A 22208-nucleotide genomic window follows, 5' to 3' on the forward strand; every position below is an offset into this window, starting at 1 on the left:
GTAAGTAGATACTGCCTACGGGAAAATTAAAGAGAATTTTGGAGAAAAGAGAACCACTTGCCTGAATATCAAGAGCTCAGATGGAAACCCAGTTCTAAGCAAAGAAGAGAAGGCAAAAAGGTGGAAGGAGTATATAGAGGGTCTATACAAGGATGATGTTCTCGAGGACAATATTATAGAAATGCAAGAGAATCTAGATGAAGATGAAATAGATATGATACTGCGTGATGAGTTTGATAGAGAACTGAAAAACGTAAGTCGAAACTAGGCCCCGGGAGTAGACAACAATCCATAAGAACTACTGACTGCCTTGGGAGAGCCAGGCCTAACAAAACTTTACCATCTAGTGAGCAAGATGTATCAGACAGGCGAAATACCCTCAGACTTCAGGAAGAATATAATAATTCCAATCCCAAAGAAAGCAGGTGTTGACAGATGTGAAAATTACCGAACTATCAGTTTAACAAGCCACGGCTGCAAAATACTATCGCAAATTCTTTACAGACGAATGGAAAGACTGGTAGAAGCCGACCTCGGGAAAGATCAATTTGGATTCCACAGAAATGTTGGAACATGTGAGAGGCAATACTGACCCTACGATTTATCTTAGAAGATAGATTAAGGAAAGGTAAACCTACGTTTCTAGTATGTGTAGACTTAGAGAAATCTTTTCCCAATGTTGACTGGAATACAATCTTACAAATTCTGAAGGTGGCAGGGGTAAAATACAGGGAGCGAAAGGCTATTTACAGTTTGTAAAGATGGCAGCTATAAAAGTCGAGGGGCATGAAAGGGAAGCAGTGGTTGGGAAGGGAGTGAGACACAGTTGCAGCCTATCCCTGATGTTATTCAATGTGTATATTGAGCAAGCAGTAAAGGAAATAAAAGAAAAATTCGGAGGAGGAATTAAAATCCATGGAGCAGAAATAAAAACTTTGAGGTTTTCCAAAACATTGTAATTCCGTCAGAGATAGCAAAAGACCTGGAAGAGCAGCTGAATGGAATGGACAGTGTCTTGAAAGGAGGATATAAGATGAACATCAACAAAACAAAACTAGGATAATCGAGTGATGCTGCGGGTATTAGATTAGGAAATGAGACACAAAGTAGTAAATGAGTTTTGCTATTTGGGGAGCAAAGTAAATGATGGTCGAAGTAGAGAGGATATAAAATGTAGACTGGCAATGGCAAGGTAAGCATTTCGGAAGAAGAGAAATTTATTAACATCGAGTATAGACTGAGGTGTGAGGAAGTCGTTTCTGAAAGTATTTGTATGGAAGTGAAACGTGGACGATAAATAGTTTAGACAAGAAGAGAATAGAAGCTTTCGAAATGTGATGCTACAGAAGAATGCTGAAGATTAGATGGGTACAGCACACAACTAATGAGGAGGTACTGAATAGAATTGGAGAGAAGAGATGTTTGTGGCGCAACATGACTAGAAGAAGGGATCGGTTGGTAGGGCATATTCTGAAGAATGAAGGGATAACCAATTTAGTATTGGAGGGCAGTGTGGAGGGTAAAAATCGTAGAGGGAGACCAAGAGATGAATACACTAAACAGGGGGAGATGAAAAAGCTTGCACAAGATAGAGTAGCATGGAGAGCTGCATCAAACCAGTCTCTGGACTGAAGGCCACCACCACCACCACCACCACCACCACCACCACCACCACCACCACCACAACAACAACAACAACAACAACAAAACCACCACATACAGCATAAGCACAAGGAAAACTTTCACATATAATACTGACTGTAAAAATTGTTTTGCTGTTTCTATCTGAGGGTATGGTTAAGCTTATATTGCAGCAGATGAATACTTCTGACAAGTAAGATTGTAAATTTCACTACTGTGCACCAGACACTTTGTGGGTTACAAGGCTGAATATATGTTCTATCGAGCACTTCGACTTTTTCCATAGTAATGCCAGTTACACATGAAATCGCTCAAGATCTCACTTTGCACTTTTTTTGAAAGGTAGCGAAACTTTTAGTTGGAATTATTGCTTAGTTCGTAATCTATGAAGCAACTAAAATAAATGGGACAGTGTCTTTTTTAGCATGTGTTACCTTTTCTGACACATCAAATGGAAATGAGATAGTCAAATTCAACATAATTCAGAAAGTCTTTTAATTTGATTAAATGTTGGTTGGCTAACTGTCATACTGTATGTGCTATTTAGGAAATGATCGAAGACTTCAGTGGCAGCATAAAGGTCGGGACACACACGTCCGGGCCGTGTCAGGGCCGAGCGTCGGACGAGTGACGGCCGTGCTCTGGTCCGTCCCTGCAGGGGCCACACATGACCGAGGCACGTCCGTGTCTTTGGTCTTTGTTGTTCCTTGTAGTGACTCGGACGCGGTGATCTGTGTTTCTGTTTGTGAAAGCTGTGAAACATGTTCACTGATTTTTGTAATAGTGAATTAGGACTTATAGCACTTGCTTTAGACGAAGAGGAAAAAGAACGAAGGCAAACAAGAAGAAAATTATGGATCCACAGTGCCTGGAAAACAAGACCAGTACAGGGAGAGTTTCGAACATTATTTTCTCATCTCATAGATAATGAGACTAAGTTTTGTGAATATTTTAGGATGATGCAGTACACCTTCTGTGAACTTTTAAAGAAACTAGAACCAAGACTGAGAAAAAACGACACTTTCTAGAGAGTATCAGTTTCACCCAAAGAACGACTGGATTTTTTTAAAGGTAGGTTAAAGAAAAGTACACAGAACACAAATAAATAAGAAGTTTTATGGAGAGCATGTTTATTTTATTACTTTAGTAATTGAACGATAAATACATAAGTTAGTAAATAATAGTTAAATTTCTACTACACTAAGAAAAACAAATGAGGACTATTCAGTGAATTAGTTTCTGAAGCTGATGAGGATGCAGGGGAACTTGGGGGATGATGGCTTTGGTTATTTATATACGAATTGTGGGAATCCCTTTGCAGATCCAAAAGCTGCTGTGTAGGTTCTGTTGACTCGTTTTCCACAGGTGAAGGATATGGTGTTGAAACAGATTTTGCTGAGGAATTGGAGGATTATCGAGTGAATTGATGAACTGATACGTCATTCATGAGTTGCTTCAGTTCAAAGTCTTGTACAATTGAAAAAAATCCTACTTTTAGCTTGATGTAAAAGTGGTGGATGCAACGATTTTAGGGCTGGTGCTATACCAGCAAAAAAGCATCAACTAGGTTTTGTACTTCTCTCTGTTTTTCAGCTTTTTTTTCTGTCAACTCAAAAAATTCCTGAATTCTTCACAAGTGACTGTGGAATGGCAAGAACATGTTGTCTTGGCAATATAACGATGACGCAAACCAAACATCTGTTTGTAAAATAAAAAGTAAATAAATATCTTTGTATAGTTTTTATCTTACCTTTGGCTTGTAGATCTGTTGCAATTGTCTTCCAAACTCTGTCTTTCTACTCGATATTCCTGTAGTTTTCACTTCCCTGATCGTAAAGAACAGGAAACTTGCGAGCTTCTTCTATTAGTCGTTCCACATCCATGTTTTGTACACAGAACAGTGTTGCGCAGTTGCACAGCCCACGAGACAATTCTACCGTCAGGCCGTGTCCGTCACGTGAAAAATCAAACACGGTGAATCCCGCCCGCCCGGCCCCGGCCCCGGCCCCGGCCCCGGCCCGTTGACGTTCCCCGTGCACGGCCCGGTCAAGTGGGGCCCGCTACATTTCTTTTAATCATGTATTTCATTGTCCGGTTGACGGCCGATATTCGGACGTGTCTCGGCACGGACACGGTCCGGACATGTGTGTCCCGACCTTAAGTCACCTCTTTCCGTGCCAAAGTCAGATTTAGCCCAGAGTAGTGACGATCATCCATTCCTCTGGTGTTGTAACAATGCACTTTGCTATTACTTGTGAATTGGAATCCATTATGAATAACCAATTCCATAAGTGAAGATAAAAATTGTGGAGGTACTGTGAATACCCCTAGTTCCTTAACCAAACATCAACAAGGTAATCTTGGGTGGACTCGAGCAATAATTCTCATCACTCTCTTTTGTGCAATGAACACTTTTTCTCTTAATGATGAATTACCCCAAAGTAGGGCAGCCATATTAAAACAGTGAATAGGCATAGTAGATTAATTTACTGATATGCTTATCACCAAAATTTGCAATAAACCAAAGAGTGTAAGAAGCTGAACTCAAATGTTTCATCAGATCATCAATGAGTTTCTTCAAATTCAATTTCTCATCAATACACACACCCAGAAATTTTGAAGATTCTGCCTTAGCAACAATCTTTTGTTCAACGTCTATACTTACCAATGGTGTTATGACATTTACTGTACAGAACTTTACATACTGTGTTTCCTCAAAATTTATTGAGTCCATTTGCAGAGAGCCATGGTTTCCTGAAAGACATCATTCACAATTTCCTCAGATAATTCTTGTTTGTTCAGTGCAATTAGTATACTCACATCATCAGCAAAAAGAACTACTTTGTATCTTCAAGAATTTAGAGTGGCAACTCATTAGTATATTTTAAGATCAATAAGGGAACAAGACCGAATCCAGTTGGACACCGTTCTTCATACCTCTGCAATTAGAAGACTGCTGACTTTTACAGACTACTGGACAGTTAATTTCATCCTTCTGCATTCCTCTGTTAAATATGAATTAACTCATTTGTGCACTGTCCTACTCGCATTACAATACTGGAGTGCATATATAAAAATTTCATTATTCACACAGTCAAAAGCCTTGGAGAGATCAGAAGAGATCCAAATAGGTGACATTCAGTTATTCAGAGCATTCAATGCCTGAACAGTGAAAGCATATACAGCAAATTCTGTTGACAACCGTTTCTGAAAATCAAACTGTCTTTTGTTAATACTTAATTTTCAAATATGTGAAACTACTCTTGAATACACTACTTCCTAAGAATTTTGCAAAATGCTGTCAGACACAATGCACACACCTATGGAGTTTTTAATAACTTTTCTTAACAGAATGCAACAGTTTTTGTAATGTTTGAGTCTTTCTGTATCATCATCACTCTTCTAACTATAAGATAAACTCAAGAGCTAAAGAAAATGGTACACCTGCTTAAGATGGTCTAACACCCCCATGAGCACACAGAAATGCTGCAAAATGACATGGCGGGACCTCAACTAACGTCTCAAGTAGTGCTGGAAGAACTGACACCATGAATTCTGCAGCGTTGTCCATAAATCCATAAGAGTATGAGTGGGTGGAGATCCATTCTCAGCAGCACATTGCAAGGCATCCCAGATGTGGTCAATAATGTTCATGTCTGGGGAGTTTGGTGGTCAGCAAAAGTGTTTTAACTCAGAAGAGTGTCCCTGGAGCCACTCTGTAGCAATTCTGGACGTGTGGGGTGTCACATTAGCCTGCTGAAATTGCTCAAGTCCGTCACAATCCACAATGGACATGAAGGGATGCATGTGATCAGACAGGATGCTTATGTACATGTCACCAGTCAGACTCATACCTAGACATATCAGGGGTTCCATATGACTAACTGCACATGCCCCACACCATTACAGATCATCCGCCAGCTTGAGCAGTCGCCTGCTAACATGCAGGATCCATGGATTCATGGGACTGTCTCCATACTCGTACATGTCCATGCACTAAATACAATTTGAAACGAGAGTCATCTGACCAGGCAACATGTTTACAGTCATCAACAAGCCAATGTCAGTGTTGACGGGTCCAGGTGAAGTGTAAAGCTTTGTGTCATGCAGTCATCAAGAGTACATAAATAGGCCTTCATCTCCCAAAGCCCGTATCGATGAGGCTTCATTGAATAGTTCACACACTAAGACTTGTTGATGGCCCAGCACTGAAATCTGCAGCAATTTGTGGAAGGGTTGCACTTCTGTCATGTTGAACAAATCTCTTCAGTTGTTGTTGGTCCCATTCTTGCAGGATCTTTTCCTGGCCACAGCAATGTTGGAGATTTGATGATTTACCAAATTCCTGATATTCATGGTACACTCGTGAAATGGACACACAGGCAAATCCCCACTTCATCGCGACCTCAGAGATGCTGTGTCACATAGTTAGTGCACCACATTCAAACCCACTTAAATCTCAATAACCTGCCATTGTAACAGCAGTAACCAATCTAACAACTTTGCTAGACACTTGCTGTCCTATATAGGAGTTGCCAACTGCAGTGCATTCTTCTTCCTGTTTACATATATCTGTACTTAAATACACAAGCATATAGCATTTCTATGGTTCATCAGTGTTCATTCCACTTTTCTGTTTCAATGCATTTTTATCCCTTCAGTAAGCTACAGTATGCTAGATGCTTTCTAACAATTATGTTTCTCTGTTTTCTTAGGGAAATTGTTTTCAAATATATTCACAAAGGTATCATGAAATAGGTTCAATTTTAAATTAGCATTAGGTTCATCGCACACCTCATCCCACTCTGTTCACAAGGTTTCCCTAAACTTTGCTATTGTTAAATCGTTAATTCAATGCGTTTTGGATTACTGTTTTGCATAACTGTGTGGAGCTATATCATATACTGTAATTAGCTGTGCATCATAATCGGAAAGGCCATTCTTAAATGGAAAAGCTCTTATTTGATTAAATTTCTCTCTGGTCTATAAGAAAGCTGTCTATGTGCGTGCTGCTTTCCTGTACTACCTGAGTAGGAAAATAAGTAATTGATGTCCAGTTGAAAGAACCATGTAATACTTCAAGGTCATCCTTTCTATCCAACTCTTTCAGAAAATCACCATTGAAATCCCCATAAATAATATTCTGCTTCCCACTGTGTAATAGATAGCGTAACAAAGAATCCATATTTTTCAGAAGTAACTGAAAATTTCCCAATGCAGACCTATACACTGCTACAACTGCATGAGCTTCTGTGACTTTCTAAAGATTTTGCTATCACCCCAACCCATTTAACCTTCCCTCTTCTACTCAGATGCAGGCCATGCCTTGTGAAGTCCCACCTACTAATAGTATCAACATGAAGCAAAACCATAGCTGATAAAGTTGCCACCCAAACCAGCTGATCTAACCCAATATTGACCCTCCTCACGAAGCTGTTCATCAATTGGGGCAAACCTAACTGCGTGAAATGCACTAAGCTCACATTCCTATGGTTCAGATACTGCTTTTACCAGGTCACAGTCAACATTGTAGACCTGATTCCTGTCCTGTCCTGCTCCACCCATTACACATCATCATCCTCTTTTGTAAAAACCTTACACAATTATCCTATATCCACCATCACTTGACTAAGACACACACTGGGCTTGCAAAAACTTGGAACCTGTGACACATGCCAGGAAAAAAGATTGCTTGCTTTCATAAAATTTGTGCTTCTCTACGTCAGGGAGCAACAAGTGTTGCCTGAGGGAAGTCAGCTTTCACACCCTCGGCCTCCCCTCCATTTTTTCTTTTTTGGGTACCCATGAGAAGCCTTTTGGCCTACTCTGGCTTGGACTGTGGCTCTAAGATCGCACTTTTGGCACAGTGTCATTTCCACCACTGGCACCTTTATAATCGATACAAAGAAACTGACATCTTAGCAGCAGAAATGGACCACGAGGTTGTGAAACTGCCCCTGACTACTTTCATCACAACCTCAAACAAAACATGTACACCGTAGTGAAAGAAAAGGCCGTTTCCATAAGTTGCACAATCAGAATGAACAATGTTCAGGATTTACATGAGGAAGCAACTGGGTTAGGTGTGTAAAGTTTATCGATGTGGGGCAAGACAGCCATCAGGCATACACTGCCTGTGCTTGTATCTTTCTTGGTGTTACTTCTTGGGAGCGTAAGATCTTCATTTTCTGCTTCAGATTAAGACTAACTGCTTTGGTATTCACATAACCAAAACTGAAATACCTTAAAATTAAACGAACGAGCAGTTATAATGTGTTTACCTGTATTATATCTTCTAAAACACACAAGAATACATTACCAGTGAGAGGTTGTTGTTTCACAATTTCTTACCATTTCCTTGATTTAAGGTTTTGGAGCTGTAATAAGTAGTTTGAAGTAGATCATTATCCGTAACATGTTATCTGCCAGTTTTGGATATTGCAGTTTTCAAATGAGTACCTTGAGCATCATGTGCTGGACATCATTGTCCGATTGTATAGTTTGCTGTGATCGGCTCGACAGGTGGGCCAAAGGCTGCCAACTTGGGACGACTAAGCTGTGCAGTAAGCATATGATTTGGGGAAGTGTGCAGAAAAGGTAAATGGGGTGCCATATTACACTTATCCCTCTAGCCATCATTTTCGCTGCTCCAAGTACTGTTAGTCTAATTTTAATAAAAGAACACTAAGATTTATTCTGACATTTAGTTTCTGCAACATTATACCTGGATGAGGTTGTTTCTAGGGGTGATGGGATTTATGTGACTTCTATGAATACTCTGTCTGAACAGGCCTTGGAAGGCCCAACAGTACTGACCAACTGCCATGTCACCATCAGCCAACAGGAGTAATTGGATGCAGATATGGTGGGGCATCTACTTGGTACACCACTCTCTCAGCTGTAGCCAATTTTCACGCCCAGAGCTGCACTTCTCCATCGCATTGCTCAACTGGCCTAAAAAGGTATGAATGCACACCACTTGCCAATACTGCTTGGCAGACCCAGATGGTCACCTGTCAAACTGCTAGCCAAGGCCATCAGCACAACTTCATTGGTCTGACAAACTGGTGTTACACTGTGGCATGGCTGTTTGCAGACTCCTGAGAATGCAGAATCCACATTCCACATGAATCAATGGCAATTATGTACATAACAGGTTTGTAACAGATGTATTAATTATCACTGGTCAACACTCATTTTCTTGCCAAGGATATTTGAGTGGCTTTAGGATGAGTTAGTGGTGCTGACGACGAATATGGCAACCATTTATGCAGTTTGGCTCTAGTTTTTGAGATAATGCATGATTTATTCAAAAAATTAGAAAAAATTGCTAATACTGAACTCGAGCTCTACAAACTACAATGAAAAAAGAAAATAATCTTTATAAATAGCTTCTATGAAAACCTGATAGGCATCTGTCCACGTATAAAACATAATTGAAAAGTTTCTCTATAAGTATATCATTTTCCGTCCATGACAAACCGCTTCCTGCACGCTTTCTACATCTACATCTACATTGATACTCCGCAAGCCACCCAACGGTGTGTGGCGGAGGGCACTTTACGTGCCACTGTCATTACCTCCCTTTCCTGTTCCAGTCGCGTATGGTTCGCGGGAAGAACGACTGTCTGAAAGCCTCCATGCGCGCTCTAATCTCTCTAATTTTACATTCGTGATCTCCTCAGGAAGTATAAGTAGGGGGAAGCAATATATTCGATACCTCATCCAGAAACGCACCCTCTCGAAACCTGGCGAGCAAGCTACACCGCGATGCAGAGCGCCTCTCTTGCAGAGTCTGCCACTTGAGTTTGTTAAACATCTCCGTAACGCTATCACGGTTACCAAATAACCCTGTGACGAAACGCGCCGCTCTTCTTTGGATCTTCTCTATCTCCTCCGTCAACCCGACCTGGTACGGATCCCACACTGATGAGCAATACTCAAGTATAGGGCGAACGAGTGTTTTGTAAGCCACCTCCTTTGTTGATGGACTACATTTTCTAAGCACTCTCCCAATGAATCTCAACCTGGTACCCGCCTTACCAACAATTAATTGTATATGATCATTCCACTTCAAATCGTTCCGTACGCATACTCCCAGATATTTTACAGAAGTAACTGCTACCAGTGTTTGTTCCGCTATCATATAATCATACAATAAAGGATCCTTCTTTCTATGTATTCGCAATACATTACATTTGTCTATGTTAAGGGTCAGTTGCCACTCCCTGCACCAAGTGCCTATCCGCTGCAGATCTTCCTGTATTTCGCTACAATTTTCTAATGCAGCAACTTCTCTGTATACTACAGCATCATCCGCGAAAAGCCGCATGGAACTTCCGACACTATCTACTAAGTCATTTATATATATTGTGAAAAGCAATGGTCCCATAACACTCCCCTGTGGCACGCCAGAGGTTACTTTAACGTCTGTAGACGTCTCTCCATTGATGACAACATGCTGTGTTCTGTTTGCTAAAAACTCTTCAATCCAGCCACACAGCTGGTCTGATATTCCGTAGGCTCTTACTTTGTTTATCAGGCGACAGTGCGGAACTGTATCGAATGCCTTCCGGAAGTCAAGAAAAATAGCATCTACCTGGGAGCCTGTATCTAATATTTTCTGGGTCTCATGAACAAATAAGGTGAGTTGGGTCTCACACGATCGCTGTTTCCGGAATCCATGTTGATTCCTACATAGTAGATTCTGGGTTTCCAGAAATGACATGATACGCGAGCAAAAAACATGTTCTAAAATTCTACAAGAGATCGACGTAAGAGATATAGGTCTATAGTTTTGCGCATCTGCTCGACGACCCTTCTTGAAGACTGGGACTATCTGTGCTCTTTTTCAATCATTTGGAACCCTCCGTTCCTCTAGAGACTTGCGGTACACGGCTGTTAGAAGGGGGGCAAGTTCTTTCGCGTACTCTGTGTAAAATCGAATTGGTATCCCGTCAGGTCCAGTGGACTTTCCTCTGTTGAGTGATTCCCGTTGCTTTTCTGTTCCTTGGACACTTATTTCGATGTCAGCCATTTTTACGTTTGTGCGGTGATTTAGAGGAGGAACTGCAGTGCGGTCTTCCTCTGTGAAACAGCTTTGGAAAAAGGTGTTTAGTATTTCAGCTTCACGCGTGTCATCCTCTGTTTCAATGCCATCATCATCCCGTAGTGTCTGGATATGCTGTTTCGAGCCACTTACTGATTTAACGTAAGACCAGAACTTCCTAGGATTTTCTGTCAAGTCGGTACATAGAATTTTACTTTCGAATTCAATGAACGCTTCACGCATAGCCCTCCTTACGCTAACTTTGACATCGTTTAGCTTCTGTTTGTCTGAGAGGTTTTGGCTGCGTTTAAACTTGGAGTGGAGCTCTCTTTGCTTTCGCAGTAGTTTCCTAACTTTGTTGTTGTACCACGGTGGGTTTTTCCCGTCCCTCACAGTTTTACTCGGCACGTACCTGTCTAAAACGCATTTTACGATTGCCTTGAACTTTTTCCATAAACACTCAACATTGTCAGTGTCGGAACAGATATTTTCGTTTTGATCTGTTAGGTAGTCTGAAATCTGCCTTCTATTACTCTTGTTAAACAGATAAACCTTCCTCCCTTTTTTTATATTCCTATTAACTTCCATATTCAGGGATGCTGCAACGGCCTTATGATCACTGATTCCCTGTTCTGTACATACAGATTCGAAAAGTTCGGGTCTGTTTGTTATCAGTAGGTCCAATATGTTATCTCCACGAGTGGGTTCTCTGTTTAATTGCTCGAGGTAATTTTCGGATAGTGCACTCAGTATAATGTCACTCGATGCTCTGTCCCTACCACTCGTCCTAAACATCTGAGTGTCCCAGTCTATATCTGGTAAATTGAAATCTCCACCTAAGACTATAACATGCTGAGAAAATTTATGTGAAATGTATTCCAAATTTTCTCTCAGTTGTTCTGCCACTAATGCTGCTGAGTCGGGAGGTCGGTAAAAGGAGCCAATTATTAACCTAGTTCGGTTGTTTAGTGTAACCTCCACCCATAATAATTCACAGGAACTATCCACTTCTACTTCACTACAGGATAAACTACTACTAACAGCGATGAACACTCCACCACCAGTTGCATGCAATCTATCCTTTCTAAACACCGTCTGTACCTTTGTAAAAATTTCGGCAGAATTTATCTCTGGCTTAAGCCAGCTTTCTGTACCTATAACGATTTCAGCTTCGGTGCTTTCTATCAGCGCTTGAAGTTCCGGTACTTTACCAACGCAGCTTCGACAGTTGACAATTACAATACCGATTGCTGCTTGGTCCCCGCATGTCCTGACTTTGCCCCGCACCCGTTGAGGCTGTTGCCCTTTCTGTACTTGCCCAAGGCCATCTAACCTAAAAAACCGCCCAGCCCACGCCACACAACCCCTGCTACCCGTGTAGCCGCTTGTTGCGTGTAGTGGACTCCTGACCTATCCAGCGGAACCCGAAACCCCACCACCCTATGGCGCAAGTCGAGGAATCTGCAGCCCACACGGTCGCAGAACCGTCTCAGCCTCTGATTCAGACCCTCCACTCGGCTCTGTACCAAAGGTCCGCAGTCAGTCCTGTCGATGATGCTGCAGATGGTGAGCTCTGCTTTCATCCCGCTAGCGAGACTGGCAGTCTTCACCAAATCAGATAGCCGCCGGAAGCCAGAGAGGATTTCCTCCGATCCATAGCGACACACATCATTGGTGCCGACATGAGCGACCACCTGCAGATGGGTGCACCCTGTACCCTTCATGGCATCCGGAAGGACCCTTTCCACATCTGGAATGACTCCCCCCGGTATGCACACGGAGTGCACATTGGTTTTCTTCCCCTCTCTTGCTGCCATTTCCCTAAGGGGCCCCATTACGCGCCTGACGTTGGAGCTCCCAACTACCAGTAAGCCCACCCTCTGCGACTGCCCGGATCTTGCAGACTGAGGGGCAACCTCTGGAACAGGACAAGCAGCCATGTCAGGCTGAAGATCAGTATCAGCCTGAGACAGAGCCTGAAACCGGTTCGTCAGACAAACTGGAGAGGCTTTCCATTCAGCCCTCCGGAATGTCTTTCGCCCCCTGCCACACCTTGAAACGACCTCCCACTCTACCACAGGTGAGGGATCAGCCTCAATGCGGGCAGTATCCCGGGCAACCACAGTCGTAGTCCGATCAGGGGATGCGTGGGACGAGCTGGCCGTCCCCGACAAACCCCCATCCCGACCCCCACAGTGATGCCCATTGGCAACAGCCTCAAGCTGTGTGACCAAAGCCAACACTGCCTGAAGCTGGGAGCGAAGGGATGCCAACTCAGCCTGCATCCGAACACAGCAGTTGCAGTCCCTATCCATGCTAAAAACTGTTTTGCAAAGAACGTCTGAACTAATCTACAGAGAGCGCAAACAAATCGACAAAATTTAAACGGTTATTAAAATACAAGATTGCCTAGTAAATGCAGTAATGCTGCTACTTGCGCACTGCTGACTCTGCTCGGCGGCGGAAGGAGACTAAGCGAAATTACACTATTCAGGTACTAAAACGCGATGCTACACTCTCAAATACTATAATACGCCCGAAATTTATGAATTAAACAATGCAAGAACCAAAAACACGCAAAGAAATTAAGAATTAAACTGTGTAACAAATGAGTGAGCTAGGAGTATACGACTTGCTGCTCAGCTGCTTATCCAACGGCGGCAGGGAGCACACCTTTTATAGGTCTCTTCAGAACAGTCACGTTGCAGATTCCAGGAATAATCTGCCATCATATGCCTGTCCCATCTTCCTTTATATCTTTCCTCTATTCCTTTCATATGTTGATGGAACCGCTCTCCTTGTTCCTCACTGAAACCACCTAGATTACAAGGAAATCAATCCAAGTAGCTGTGAAGGAAGTGCAATTTTATGCTCATGTTAGCTCCTAAGTTTTGAAAGTTAGTGAGCACGTTTTTGACCAGTTCCTCGTAATTGGGAGCTTTATAATTGCCCAAAAAACATTTTACAACAGCGACAAAACTGTTCCAGGCCGATGCTTCAGTGACAGTCATGACACTTGTAAAATTGGTATCGTTGATGAGCCTGCGAATTTGAGGACCATCAAATTTTCCTGCCTTAAGTTTTTCACTACTGAGTCCAGGGAACGTATTGCAGATGTATGTGAAGCAATTACCATTTCTGTCTAAAGCTTTGGTGAATTGCTTCATTAGTCCTAACTTAATATGTAATGGTGGAAGAACAATCTTGTCCCTACTAACCAGAGGTTCATTAATGATGTTTGCTTCACCAACAGCCATATGTTCCCTTGGAGGCCATGTTTTCTGCTTCCAATGTTCGTGCTTTGCCCTACTATCCCACATGCAGATAAAACATGGGTGCTTTGTGTATCCACTTTGTCGTCCAAGCAAGAAGTTCACCATTTTCAAATCAACACGAATCAACCACTGGTGATGCATATACTGAATTTTCTGCAGAACCATCTCGATGTTAGCATATGCTTCACAAAGTTTTGTTGAGTGGGCAATTGGAATAGATGCGTAACGATTGCCATTGTGTAGAACACATTTTAAACTTCTAGTGGAACTGTCTATGAAGAGACGCCAGTCCTCTGGTCTATATTCCGGCAGCCCCAATTCAAGTAAAAGTCCAGGTATATTGCTGCAATACACTATAACCTCTTCTTGGTTGAAGTATGGAAGAAGGTTTTCTTCTGTCATCCAGTAAGCTGTTATTTTAACACTTGGATGAAGACAGTTCTTTTCCTTAAGCCTGGATGCTAAGAGTTCTGATGCTTGCTTTGAAAGATTTGAGTTCTCGTATCAAGTCACTGAGTAAAGGGGCAAATGGGGAAATGGGGATAAAATGTAATAGTGGGGCAAAGGGGGGAAAAAGGGGGGAAAAAGGGGGGAAACGGGGAAACAGGGCGGGGGGGGGGGGGGGGGGCAAGCGGGGCGGACGGGGGTGGGGGGGGCAAGAGGGGCGAACGGGGGGGGTAAGAGGGGCGAACGGGGGGGGGGAGGGGGGGGGGGGTAAGCGGGGCGAAAGGATGGAAAGGGGATAAAGGGTGGAAAGGGGATAAAGGGTGGAAAGGGGATAAAGGGTGGAAAGGGGATAAAGGGTGGAAAGGGGATAAAGGGTGGAAAGGGGAGAAAGGGTGGAAAGGGGAGAAAGGGTGGAAAGGGGAGAAAGGGTGGAAAGGGTGGAAAGGGGAGAAAGGGTGGAAAGGGGAGAAAGGGTGGAAAGGGGAGAAAGGGTGGAAAGGGGAGAAAGGGTGGAAAGGGGAGAAAGGGTGGAAAGGGGAGAAAGGGTGGAAAGGGGAGAAAGGGTGGAAAGGGGAGAAAGGGTGGAAAGGGGAGAAAGGGTGGAAGGGGAGAAAGGGTGGAAAGGGGAGAAAGGGTGGAAAGGGGAGAAAGGGTGGAAAGGGGAGAAAGGGTGGAAAGGGGAGAAAGGGTGGAAAGAGGGGAAATGGTGAAAAACGTGGGACTGCGGGACAGGGGAAAAGGGGGACGGGGGAGATTGGGAAAGGGGGGACAAAAGGGAAAGGGGACAGGAGGGATAGGCAGGACGGGGGGGGGGAAAGGCAGGACGGGGGGGGGGAAGCAGGACGGGGGGGGGGGGAAGGCAGGACGGGTGGGGAAGGCAGGACGGGGGGGGAAGGCAGGACGGGGGGGAAAGGCAGGACGGGGGGGGGGGAAAGGCAGGACGGGGGGGGAAAGGCAGGACGGGGGGGGGAAGGCAGGACGGGGGGGGGGAAGGCAGGACGGGGGGGGGGAAAGGCAGGACGGGGGGGGGGAAAGGCAGGACGGGGGGGGGAAAGGCAGGACGGGGGGGGGGGAAAGGCCGGACAGGGGGGGGGGAAAGGCCGGACAGGGGGGGGGGAAAGGCCGGACAGGGGGGGGGGGGAAAGGCCGGACAGGGGGGGGGGGGAAAGGCCGGACAGGGGGGGGGGGGAAAGGCCGGACAGGGGGGGGGAAAGGCCGGACAGGGGGGGGGGGAAAGGCCGGACAGGGGGGGGGAAAGGCCGGACAGGGGGGGGGGAAGGCCGGACAGGGGGGGGGGGGAAGGCCGGACAGGGGGGGGGGGCGAAGGCCGGACAGGGGGGGGGGGAAGGCCGGACAGGGGGGGGGGAAGGCCGGACAGGGGGGGGGAAAGGCCGGACAGGGGGGGGGGAAAGGCCGGACAGGGGGGGGGAAAGGCCGGACAGGGGGGGGGGGGGGAAAGGCCGGACAGGGGGGGGGAAAGGCCGGACAGGGGGGGGGAAAGGCCGGACAGGGGGGGGGAAAGGCCGGACAGGGGGGGGGAAAGGCCGGACAGGGGGGGGGGAAAGGCCGGACAGGGGGGGGGGGGAAGGCCGGACAGGGGGGGGGGAAGGCCGGACAGGGGGGGGGGAAGGCCGGACAGGGGGGGGGGAAAGGCCGGACAGGGGGGGGGAAAGGCCGGACAGGGGGGGGGGAAGGCCGGACAGGGGGGGGAAAGGCCGGACAGGGGGGGGAAAGGCCGGACAGGGGGGGGAAAGGCCGGACAGGGGGGGGAAAGGCCGGACAGGGGGGGGAAAGGCCGGACAGGGGGGGGAAAGGCCGGACAGGGGGGGGGAAAGGCCGGACAGGGGGGGGAAAGGCCGGACAGGGGGGGGGAAAGGCCGGACAGGGGGGGGGAAAGGCCGGACAGGGGGGGGGAAAGGCCGGACAGGGGGGGGGAAAGGCCGGACAGGGGGGGGAAAGGCCGGACAGGGGGGGGGAAAGGCCGGACAGGGGGGGGGAAAGGCCGGACAGGGGGGGGAAAGGCCGGACAGGGGGGGGAAAGGCCGGACAGGGGGGGGAAAGGCCGGACAGGGGGGGGGAAAGGCCGGACAGGGGGGGGAAAGGCCGGACAGGGGGGGGAAAGGCCGGACAGGGGGGGGAAAGGCCGGACAGGGGGGGGAAAGGCCGGACAGGGGGGGAAAAGGCCGGACAGGGGGGGAAAGGCCGGACAGGGGGGGGAAAGGCCGGACAGGGGGGGGGAAAGGCCGGACAGGGGGGGGGAAAGGCCGGACAGGGGGGGGAAAGGCCGGACAGGGGGGGGAAAGGCCGGACAGGGGGGGGAAAAGGCCGGACAGGGGGGGGAAAAGGCCGGACAGGGGGGGGGAAAAGGCCGGACAGGGGGGGGAAAAGGCCGGACAGGGGGGGAAAAGGCGGACAGGGGGGGAAAAGGCCGGACAGGGGGGGGAAAAGGCCGGACAGGGGGGGGAAAAGGCCGGACAGGGGGGGGGAAAAGGCCGGACAGGGGGGGGAAAAGGCCGGACAGGGGGGGGAAAAGGCCGGACAGGGGGGGGGAAAAGGCCGGACAGGGGGGGGGGAAAGGCCGGACAGGGGGGGGAAAGGCCGGACAGGGGGGGAAAGGCCGGACAGGGGGGGAAAGGCCGGACAGGGGGGGAAAGGCCGGACAGGGGGGGAAAGGCCGGACAGGGGGGGAAAGGCCGGACAGGGGGGGAAAGGCCGGACAGGGGGGGAAAGGCCGGACAGGGGGGGAAAGGCCGGACAGGGGGGGAAAGGCCGGACAGGGGGGGAAAGGCCGGACAGGGGGGGAAAGGCCGGACAGGGGGGGAAAGGCCGGACAGGGGGGGAAAGGCCGGACAGGGGGGGAAAGGCCGGACAGGGGGGGAAAGGCCGGACAGGGGGGGAAAGGCCGGACAGGGGGGGAAAGGCCGGACAGGGGGGGAAAGGCCGGACAGGGGGGGAAAGGCCGGACAGGGGGGGAAAGGCCGGACAGGGGGGGAAAGGCCGGACAGGGGGGGAAAGGCCGGACAGGGGGGGAAAGGCCGGACAGGGGGGGAAAGGCCGGACAGGGGGGGAAAGGCCGGACAGGGGGGGAAAGGCCGGACAGGGGGGGAAAGGCCGGACAGGGGGGGAAAGGCCGGACAGGGGGGGAAAGGCCGGACAGGGGGGGAAAGGCCGGACAGGGGGGGAAAGGCCGGACAGGGGGGGAAAGGCCGGACAGGGGGGGAAAGGCCGGACAGGGGGGGAAAGGCCGGACAGGGGGGGGAAAGGCCGGACAGGGGGGGAAAGGCCGGACAGGGGGGGAAAGGCCGGACAGGGGGGGAAAGGCCGGACAGGGGGGGAAAGGCCGGACAGGGGGGAAAGGCCGGACAGGGGGGAAAGGCCGGACACGGGGGATGGGGGGAAGGGAGTACAGGGGAAAGGGGGGATGAAAAGAAATATGCTCGTGCCTCCTATTTGCACTACTACTTAATTTGCATGGACCACCTCCCATTGCAAGCAGCCGTCCTCTTGGCATTTGTAGGAGCAAGATTTGGCTCCAGTTTGCATGTATGTTATGTTTCACTCATATGAGCATCTGGATGGAGGCATGAGCATCTCCATCCTGTGGCCTGTTCTCCAGCAATTTGCATGAAACACACCTTGCCCTATGCACCTTACACCTCTGCACCCACGAGGTCATGGTGCTACAACTAACATGCATGAAGGGTTGTGTGTTTTGGAATTGTTTAAGATGTCTGCCCCTGCAAGATATGTTCTAGTATTGGTCTGCCTATTACTGTCATTATGGTTTGTTGCTATTATATCAGAAATATGTTGTAGGTTTTTTAAATATCTATGCACAGCATTCTCTCACGACATTTGCATCCTGATGAAGACTGATAAAGTCATCTAATGAAAATACTTATAAACAAAAAAAAAACAAAAATCTGCTATTCGTACATTTTACTGCTAAGTGTTCAATTTTCTATATTGAATTTAGTTCTTGTCCACAGTACGATGTAATGGGTGCACTGAGGTTGAAGATATTGAGGCAACTTGCTGCTATTGGTGTAGTATTCTCGAAAATTTAATGAGAATATTGTAGGAAATGATGTAAACAGCAATTCGCTCTGAGACAATAGTCGGCTACACCACCTGAAGGTCCTAATCCAATGATAACAAGTATGCAAGACGATGACAATGATGATAATTATATTAATAATAATTGCCTACATTTCACAATTACAGGCCTGGCAGAGGCTCACTGACGTACCTCCACTCTATTTCTCAACTGTTCCACTCTCGAACTGCATCCAGGGAAAACCAACACTAAACATCTTACTGAGCGAGTTCTGTTTTCTCTTATTTTATTACGATGATCATTTCTTCCTATGTAGATGGGTGCCAACAATATATTTCCACATTCTGATAACACAACTGGTGATTGAAATTTCACGTGAAAGACTTGCCACAGCAAAGACCGCCTTTGTTTTAATGACCACCACTGCAATTTGTGTATTTTAACACATTCTCCCTTATTTCACTATAATACAAAATGATCTGCCTTTCTTTGAACTTTTTCTATGTCGCACACTGCACTGCAATACTCCAGAAGAGTGATGACAAGCATAGTGTAAAACAGTCTCTTCAGTAGACATGTTACATTTTCTAAGTGTTCTGCCAATAAATTGTAGTGTTTGCTTTGCTTTCCCCAGTGTATTATCTATGTGACTGTTACAATTAAAGTCATTCATAACTGTTATCCCTATGTATTTAGTTGAATTTACGGCTTTTATATTCAGCGGATTCGTTTTTAACTCCTGGATGACTTCACACTTTGACTATTTAGTCAATTGCCATTTTATGCACCATACAGATATCTTGTCTATCACTTTGCAATTACTTTTGATCATCTGATGGCATTACAAGGATGTAAATAACAGCTTCATCTGCAAACAATTTAAGAAAGCTGCTACATTGTCTCTTAAATCGTTTATGTAGATCAGGAACCATATAGGGCCTGTAACACGTCCTTGGGAATGCCAGGTATGAATTCTGTTTTGCTCGATGACCTACTCAGTTATTATAAACTGTGACATTTCCATCACGAAATCACGAATCAATTCACACAACCTGGAGGATACTCCACGGGCACACAATTTAATTAGAAGTTGCTGCTGAAGAAGTGTCAAAATCCTTTTGATAATCTAAAGATGTGGTATCAATTTAGTACCAACTGCCCACAGCACAAATTACTTCATAAAAATAGCTACTCCTGTTTCACAAAAATCATATTTTCTGAAACCATGTCGGCTATTTATCAATAAATCGTTTACTTAGAGGTAATACATAATGTTCACCCACATTATATGTTCCAAAATCCCACTACAAATTGGCGTTAGGGATGGGAGTCTATATTTCTGCGGATTACTTGTTTTTCCTTTCTTGGGTGCTGGTGTTATCTATGCAAGTTTCCAGTCTTTACGAATGGATTTTTCTACAGTTGAGCAGTTGTATATGACTGCTAAGTATGGCACTATTGTATCAGCATACACTAAAAGGAACCAGACTGGTACACAATCTAGACCAGAGGCTTTGCTTTTCTTAAGTGTCTTCAGCTGCTTTGCTACACTGAGGGTATCCACATCTAAGTTACTCATTAAAGCAATTCTTCTCTATTACAATTCTGGAATATTTACTCTGTCTTTTTGTGAAGGAATTTAGGAAAACCATCTTCAGTAACTCTGCTTTAGTAGAACTGTCATCAATAACACCACCATTGTTATCATGTAGTGAAGTTATGACTGCATGTTGTCACTGGTATACTTAACATACAATTAGAATTTCTTTTGGTTTTGTGCCAGATTTCGAGACAGTTTCGTTTTGGAAGCTGTTAAAAGCCTCTCTCACTCAAGTTTGCGCTAAATTTGGAGCGTCTGTAAAACATTGCCAATTCTGAGGATTATGCATTCTTTTAAGTTCAATATGCCTTTTTCTGCAATAGTCTTGTGACCTGTTCTGTGTAACTTGCAGGATCAGTACCACCTCTTATTAATTTATTTGGTACATGTCTTTTAGTTACAAACGATATTATTTCCTTGAATTTAAACCACATCTGGTCTAAGCTAACAAAGTCAGATCTGAAGGAGTGGAGATTGTCTCTTGCAAAGGCATCAAACGAATTTTTATCTGTTTTGTTAAGTACATGTATCTTGCTTTTTCTTCTTTTTCTTTTATGAGTTGGATGTTTCAGCATTTGCTCTTGCTACAGCAACCCTGTAGTCAATATTTCCTGTATCTGTCATCACATTCTCTGTTTGGTCAGGAATATTAAGAGGTCAGGCTACGTTGGGTTGGGTTGTTAGGGGAGAAGACCAAACAACAAGTTCATCAGTCTCATCGAATTAGGGAAGGAAGTTGGCTGTACCCTATCAAAGGATCCATCCTGGCATTTGCCTGGAGCGATTTAGGGAAATCACAGAAACCTAAATCAGGCTATGTTTTTGCCACCATTTACACATCGAGTGGGCTCGTGAACAAATTGTTCAGAATAACTTTGAGACGCCACATTTTTGGATGACATTTTATGCTACCACCAACATTCTGGGAACATCCCTCGGGCTGTGGCTAAGCCATGTCTCTGCAATATCCTTTCTTTCAGGAGTACTAGTTCTGCAAGGTTCGCAGAAGAGCTTCAGTAAAGTTTGGAACGTAGGAGATGAGGTACTGGCAGAAGTAAAGCTGTAAGGATGGGGCGTGAGTCGTGCTTGGGTAGCTCAGTTGGTAGATTGGTAGAGCACTTGCCCACGAAAGGCAAAGGTCCCGAGTTCGAGTCTCGGTCCGGCACAGAGTTTAATCTGCCAGGAAGTATCAGATCAGCGCACACTCTGCTGCAGAGTGAAAATCTCATTCTGGAAATATTCATGTATTTTCACCAACATATCGAGGGTAGATTGTAGTCACCACCAACTATAATTGTATGAGTGGGGTGCCTATTTAAAATGACAATCAAGTTTCCTTTCAACTGTTCAGCAACGAGTCAGAGCATCAGTAAAAGGAACCAATTATTAATTTATTACAGTTTTCAAGTATAACCTCTATCTGTACTAACTCACAGAAACTATGTACTTCAACTTCGCTTCAAGGCAAACTACTACTAACAGCAATGAACACTGTATTCCCTCCTCTCCTAAGGGGTGCCATTATGCACCTAACATTGGAGCTCCCAACTATTAGTTATACCACCCTCTGTGAGTGCCCACATCTTGCAGGTCGAGAGGCTTCCTCCGGAGCAGGGCAAGCAACTTCATCTGGCTCATGGACTTCGTCAGCCACAGAAAGCACCTGAAATCTGTTCCTCAGACGAACTGCAGAGGTTCTCTGGTTGGCCCCTCGGAAAGACTTTCACTGCCAGCCACACTGGAATGATTTCCCACTCAACCACAGGTGAGAGGTCAACCTCATTATGGGCAGTACTTGACGTGGTCACAGCAGTGGACTGATTGGGGACCATGTGGTTCATGCTAGATGTCGTGTGACTGAAACCAACAGTGCCTGGAGCTGTGAGCCAAGAGTCAACAACTCGGCTCACATCTGAACACAGCATTACTGTTTCTATCCATAGTAAAGCTGGCACTATAAATACGCAGACACACATGATATATAGCAGTTGAATCTAAGGAATGCTGACAAAATTTAAAATAAATTGCTTCTCATGAAAACGTGTCAGCTCACAGTACTCTGATACACTGCTGCTGTTGTGAATGCTACCACTCGACTGGGTAACTATTACAAGTGATTCTTGAAACACAAAACAAATG

At 46.1% G+C, this 22208-nt stretch overlaps 1 protein-coding gene across 1 annotated transcript in view; it reads right to left on the minus strand.

Moving 5' to 3' along the window:
* The window catches only part of LOC124554111, a 171749-nt gene that overhangs the window by 58306 nt on the left and 91235 nt on the right, over nt 1-22208 (minus strand). The gene's annotated exons all lie outside the window — the stretch shown is intronic.

Source organism: Schistocerca americana, chromosome 11, assembly GCF_021461395.2.
Source record: "Schistocerca americana isolate TAMUIC-IGC-003095 chromosome 11, iqSchAmer2.1, whole genome shotgun sequence".
NCBI classification, from domain to species: Eukaryota; Metazoa; Arthropoda; class Insecta; order Orthoptera; family Acrididae; genus Schistocerca; species Schistocerca americana.